Here is a 7,244-nt window from a genome sequence, read left to right on the forward strand (position 1 = left end):
TATATATATATATATATATATATTTTTTTTTTTTTTTTTTTTTTTTTTTAGCTGAAAGCATGATGTTGTAGAGCTGAGTCTTCATTTGGGACTTTTTGAGGTAGAAAAGTAAGGATCATCTGTCCAGCTTGAATCACTTAACTGACTCTCTTCCTAGCATCTGTTGTTTTAAAGAGCTATACAAGCTCCAGTCCTTTGAAGAAGCCAAGAAATAAGGAATTCTCTTTCTCTTCAGCTCTTCACCATTAAAGTCAATAGTTGTTCCAAGGTAACCATTTTCAGAGCCTTCTGCTGTACTTTTTGACAGCCATTGGGAAGCAGATTTTATTATCTTTTAAACTCTTGCTTTCTATTTTAGTATCAGTTCTAAAACAGAATTGCATCAAGGAATAGGCAACTAGGGTTAAGTGACTTGCCCAGGGTCACATTGTCTGAGGTCAGAGTTGAACCCAGGGCTTCCAAGCTCCAGGCCTGGCACTCAATCCACCACTCATTTGCCTCCAGATTTTACCTTCATATACATTCCTATATGAAAGTTTCTTTGGTGTCTTTAATCTTTAAATTGTCTCATTTTAGTGCTACAACTGAGCAGCAAATTGTGCTATTAAAAACAAGGAATTTCATACTACCCCTTAGTCCCCCAGACCTTACCTCCCTAAAAAAAAATTGAAAAAATAAATGATAGCCTAATGAGGCATGTTAAATAGATATGCGTTGGTTATTAAAAAATAAAGGTTTTGAGTATTTGAACCCCAAACAGAATTAACCAAAGGTTAATATTCTGCTGTGGACCTTTGTCAGATTTTTCCTCTTGCCCTCCCTCTACCTCACCCCTCCCCTTCCCCCATCCTAATAGGGAAAGAAGTATGTTTGAAGCCACAGGTTCAGAGGTGTGGCAAGTATCTGGTTGACTGACTTTCCTTTGCCCTGTATTTTAGACTCACTCTTTCCCTCCTTCTGAGTCATGTTCCATCTTTAACGTACCCTCTGGGCTCTTTTTTTTTTTTTTTGCACACATAAATGACTGTGCTATGAGCAAGGTTAGACACGCATTCTGGTTGTCCACAGAGCCCTAAATTTGGGGCCCAGTACATGCCTCCTTTTCTAGTATTGTTTTTTTCCTTGATGGGATGGGATGTGATAAATGCTTTATATAGGAGCAGTGGAGGTGTTGTGATTGTGCAATGAATTCCAAGTTATATGGAGTTAGACTTCTCTAATCTCTCTCCCCCACCTCCCCCACAAATATATAGCAATTACACATCCCGGCATGCTGTACTTTATCTCGATTTGTGCTACAAGAGCATTGCGTGCTGCGGCGTGTTGTTTCTGTGGACTATAACCTTACATTTCAGTATAGGACCTAAAACTTTGAGCTCAGGACATGTTTTAGCACATGATTAAATTTCAGAATAGTTGTTAACAGAACTCCCTTTTTTTAGGTATAAATAAACTCACTACATCCAGTTTTTTTAGCCTCTCTATCTCACCCATTTTTTGTCTTATGGTGAATTATATAGAGCCTCCCCCCCCCTTTTTTTTTTAAATTTTAAACCCTTAACTTCTGTGTATTGACTTATAGGTGGAAGATTGGTAAGGGTAGGCAATGGGGGTCAAGTGACTTGCCCAGGGTCACACAGCTGGGAAGTGTCTGAGACCGGATTTGAACCTAGGACCTCCTGTCTCTAGGCCTGGCTCTCAATCCACTGAGCTACCCAGCTGCCCCCTTCTCCCCCTTTTTTTTAATCTCTATCTTCTATTTTAGAACTGCTACTAAGTATTGGTCCCAAGGCAGAAAAGTATTAAGGGCTAAGCAATGGGGGTTAAGTGACTTGCTAGAGACATCATTTTGAAAAACCCTATGTTAAATAAATAGCTTCAGTTTATGAAAGTTAGGTGTTCTTATGATTTTGACCAGTTGCCAATAGAATTTTTGAGTCAAGAGTTTATGCTTTACCCCCAGTAAACTATGAAAAAATGTAAGACTCAGCCTTTTAGGGAGTTGGGAAAAGAGTACAAGAGATGCTGATCTATAAGGGAAAATCTTGGAAAGAGACCATTTCTTCTGAGTGTTCATCTTTCAATCTGTCCTATTTCCTTTTATTTTCCTAGTGGTTTTTAGCTGAGACTGGTCTAAGTGGTGACAAATCCCAAATTGAAGAATTTTTCAGGTCTAGGGGAGAGAAACAAGGATGGAGAAGAATGTGAATGAATGAACTCAAAATGGAAGAGGATAGCAGATGGATTAGAAATGGAATTCTGGATTAATGGAATAATGGATTAGAAAGCAGAATTCAGCTACATGTTGTTTACAAGGAATACACTTGGAACACAGATTTACTTGGAGGTAAAATGAGGGGCTGGAGCAAAGTCTTTTAAACATTAGTTAAAGTAAAAAAAGCAGCAGTGAAGATCACGATCTCATGAGATTACTGCAAATATGGAAAAGATGACAAGAAATGAGGAGTGAAATTATATTATGCAAAAAGGCCCCATAGATAGCATATCAATAGCAGTATTTAATATATATGTACCAAATAATATAGCATCTAAGTACTTAAAGGAAAAGTTAATTGAATGAGAGGAAAATAAATAGAATTATAATAGTAGAGGAACTTAATGTATTTCTTTCAAGGCCTAGACAGAATTTAACTAAAAGAAAAGCAAGTTCAAGGTCTGAATGGAACTTCAGACAAATGTGGATTATAGATCTTTGGTGTTTATTGAATGGAAATAAAAAGGAATTTACATATTTTGTAGGTATTATGGCAGCTTTGTAAAAATTAACCATGTAGTGGAATATAAAGACCTTACCCCAAAAATGAAAAATAAAAATACTAAACATATTATTTACTGATTATAATATAATAAAAATTATATTCATTAAATGACTTACAACAATTGAAGAGATAAGGAAAATTATCAGAAATTATGTAGTCAGTTTATTGCTAATAAAGCTAATAATATAGAGGAAATTAGATGAAAACTTATTTTAAAAAATATAAAATACCCTGATTAGAAAAAGAAGAGGTATATTTTCTGTGAAACTAGGGGGAAAGAAAACAAAATATAAAAGTATAAAAATGGATGAACTGAAGGCTTGGATTTTTAAAAAAATTCTAATTGTAGATTCTCTGGCATAGCTCATAAGGATCCTGGCCCTGGTTCCTTATCTTTTCCTCAGATCTACTTTTCCCTCTCAGTGTTTATGACCTGCAAAATAATGTGGAAACACCCCATGCCTTTTGTGTACTTATCAGCCTGTAGAACACAGTTCCTCAGCTAGTGTAATGTGATGGTGGAGTTGGTGTGTGGTATTCAGTCTCTGGCTTTCCTTGATTTTCTCTTGGTGGATGTAATGTTAATGAGGGTAGAAAGAGGTAGTGGGAAGGCTGGGATGGAGTAGCGTTGGTTTGTGTGTGCCTCTTGTAGTTAGAGGTATGATTAGAAAGATAACTATACTAGTGGATGAATTGTAGGGATACACCCACCCTTTTCCTTCCTCTCTATTTAGATATGTTCATAGATATACTCTGGACTGAAAAAGGTTGGGAAACACTAAGAGAGACTGCCTAGAGGTAGTTAGTTAAATAAACTACCATGCTTAGCAGCTGTTTCAGGTTTTTTAGAAACTTAATATGTCAGTAAAAGGGTTTAAGTTGGTCTACAGTGACATAAATAGATGGGTTTCCTCATTGTAGGTGTTTGGTATCCCTGGGCACCTCTTTCCAGTCTTATATTTGGTGCTAATATGTCCAGGTTAAGGCAGTTTGTTCCCAGAAATACTATGCCTTTTTATTTTGTAACTACATTTATATAGTCATTACAAACATAAACAGAATGGTTGAGGCTGGAATTAGGTGTCATTGTGTGGCACATAGAAAACTGAGAAGTAGTCAGTTGATGTGACTTCTGGCTTTGCTGCCCCTTTATGATGTGACCAGAACCAGGCTCATTCTTCCTGTCTCTTTGGAAGAATGGAGGAGAGGATGTCCAGGAAAGCATGCTGATTTTTTTTTTTTTAATCCTTACATTCTGTCTTAGAATCAATACTGTGTATTGACTCTAAGACAGAAGAGTGGTAAGGGCTAGGCAATGGGAGTTAAGTGACATGCCCAGGGTCACACAGCTAGGAAGTGTCTGAGGCCAGATTTGAACCCAGGAGCTCCTGTCTCTAGGCCTGGCTCTCAATCCACTGAGTCAGCCAGCTGCCCCAATGCTGATTCTTTAGAGGAATAGGGCTATATAAACTATAAATTCAAAGAAGTAGTATTAATAATAGCAGTGTTAATACTTCTTATCCAGGGCTGAATTATGTGGTTAGTGGATTTTCCTTAGCTGTTAGTGTTCTTCCCTTTTGACTTTTTCATTTTCTAGTAATACTTGATATCAACACAGGGCAAATAGGGGAATGGGGGTGAGGGGTGAAACTTAAATCATTGGTGATTTCTTCTTTGTTAATATCTCTTATAAGGGGTTGATATTGGAGTAGTCATAAAAATTTGAACTATTTATCAAGCAGATTTTGGGGTAAAGCAATCATTCTGAGCTGGATTGAGAAATCACCTTTATCTTTTAGGGGCCTGGTCTCCTTTTCTGACTTCTCAGTTTCTTTTACTTACATGTATATATTACTCCAAGGCTCTGTCTTCTCTCCTCCTTGGCAGCCTTATCTACTCTAATGGTTTTAGTTTTGTCATGTCTATGCTGGTGACTCCCAAATCCTCAGTGTCTTTTCCAGATTTTAGCCTCTCATTGTCTTTTGGACATCTCTACCTGATGTCTTGCTAGAAGCACACCCCCCAAACTGAACTCATCCTTCTCTAGAAACCCTCCTTCCTAAATTTGATTCTTCTCAATTCCCCATTTCTTTAGTAGTACAACCCACCTCCCACTGAACGCAGCTTAAAGGCTCATTCAGCTCTTTCTGTCCCTCCTCTTTGTCTAGGCAGCTGCAAAGTCCTAGTGATTCCACCTCCATGGTATTTCTCGCTTTGGTTCTCTTTTCCATTTTGGCACAGGCTTTCATAGCCTGAACCCCTAGATTTGGAATTAGAGTAGGGGAACTTGAGAAGCCAGTCTGTCTTGGCCTCATTTTACAGATGAGGAAACTGAGGCCCAGAGAGGTGGATTTGAATTTGGGTCTTTTAATTCTAAACCAGTTCTTTTCCCACAATTTTCTCACAATTGTATTAATAGCCTACTAATTGATCTCTGTGCCCTGAGTCTTTCCTTTCTCCAATCCATCCTTCACACAGTTACAGAAATAATTTTTATAATGCACAAATATGACCTCTTCAATTCTCCTTCAGTGACTTCCCCATCACTCTTAGGATAAAATGCAAAATTGTTTATGTTGGCTTTAAATGTCATACATATGGGACCATCCTTTCTTTTCAACCTTACATTAAGATATATACACTCATTTCCAACTAATAATTTCCCAGGCTTGTGCTATATTTTCTGTCCTTTGTGTATTTATATCATTATCCTCTATTGCTATTACATACTCCTTTGTAATTTCTACCGAAATCCTTATTTTTCCCAGAATCAGCTCAGGTGCATCTTTTTAAAAAAAAAAAAATTTTTTTTTTTAACCCTTACCTTCTGTCTTGGGAGTCAATACTGTATATTGGCTCCAAGGCAGAAGAGTGGTAAGGGCTAGGCAATGGGGGTGAAGTAACTTGCCCAGAGTCACACAGCTGGGAAGTGTCTGAGACCAGATTTGAACCTAGGACCTCCTGTCTCTAGGCCTGGCTCTCAATCCACTGAGCTACCCAGCTGCCCCCACGTGCATCCTTTTTCATGAAATCTTCCCTAACTCCCTGCATGTAAGTTCTTTCTCACTTCTCAAAGTTTTCCTAAAGTACTTTGTTTTGATATAACTCCTTTGCTGATTATTAAAAAAACCCTTTTATTGATATTTTCTGTTTCTTATATCACCATAGTATTCCATGTATCCTGTCCCCCTCCCATAAAGCTATACTGTATGACAAATTTGGGGGGCGGTTATTGAGGGTGGAACATAAATGACTGAAACATTGAAAAAATCCAATCAAGTGCAGTTGAATTCCTTCATTGGTCCAGGTCAGAACTGTTTTTCATTTTATATGTAACTTGCATGTTTTAGATGCTTAATGTCTGTTGAATTTAAATCAGATTTAAATTATTCCTAAATTGGAGACCTACTCTTTGGACCATCTGGTGAGAGTAGGTTGAGCTCAGTAAATCCTACCTTACATGCGATTCCTCCACTTTCTTTCCTCCTTGTTTTGGTCAAGGTAACACCAATTCCTGGGCAGCTTACTGATTCCTGAGTAACTTTCTCTGAGGCTACATGGATTTCTACAGGGAAGAGGAATAGTCTTCTGACTTGGGTCAAGTTATCAGATCTTTTCTGCTCTTTACATAAAATAAGGCTGAGAAAGCTAGGTTGGAGCCTGAACTGTTAAAACAGGATCTCTGTATTAACCAGCTTCTTTGTGCTTTTTGTTCCTGCTGTTCAGTCCTCCCCATCCCCCAGAGAGGAATCTGGAAGAGTTTTCCAGTGAATGAAGTTTTCTAGACAAGGTGTCATTGTCCATTCCATCTCAATTTAAGAAATCTGGTCAGTCATGTTTCTAGTGGAGTGATGCATGACATCTATCCTCTGAGAGTGAGGATGGATTCTGGAGACCTTTCCCATCTGCTTGTCAAGCTTCCCTCTAATTTTGAACTTTTATCTAGACACCAAAGGACAGAAAGGTCTGGTCTGAGAGAGGGGAGAGCTCTGCAAATAGGAAGGGATGTATGAGAATCTCTCACTTATTCTCTGATTGGCAGTAGTAGATGTAACTCTTCTATAGAAAAGAGTTAACAATACCAGGACTAGAAGAGTCTGAACCTTTAGTTAGGTGTCCTTCCCCCATCCCTGGGCTACAGAGGTTGTCAAGATCAGGTCTAGGTTGAAATGGCAATTGTAGTCAACAATGAGGCTAAGTGCTGCTGGTCCCCCCATGCCCCCTTTTTCGGATTTTTCATTTCATTGGTTTTCAGTAGTTAGTGTACTGCCTTTCAGGTGCCTTCTGCTCTGAGATACCCTAAATTAGCACCTGATAAATTCCCTTCCTCTGTAGGCCTTTTCAGGGCAAGAAGAATAGGGAGGGAGAGAAGGAGTTTTATTCCCTCTGCTGCTTCACATGGCCTACTGCCTGAGCTTATTACCACCCACTTGAAAAGATATAGCCAAAATGCTTTCATATATA

Source organism: Gracilinanus agilis, chromosome 4 (assembly GCF_016433145.1).
Source record: "Gracilinanus agilis isolate LMUSP501 chromosome 4, AgileGrace, whole genome shotgun sequence".
NCBI lineage: Eukaryota > Metazoa > Chordata > Mammalia > Didelphimorphia > Didelphidae > Gracilinanus > Gracilinanus agilis.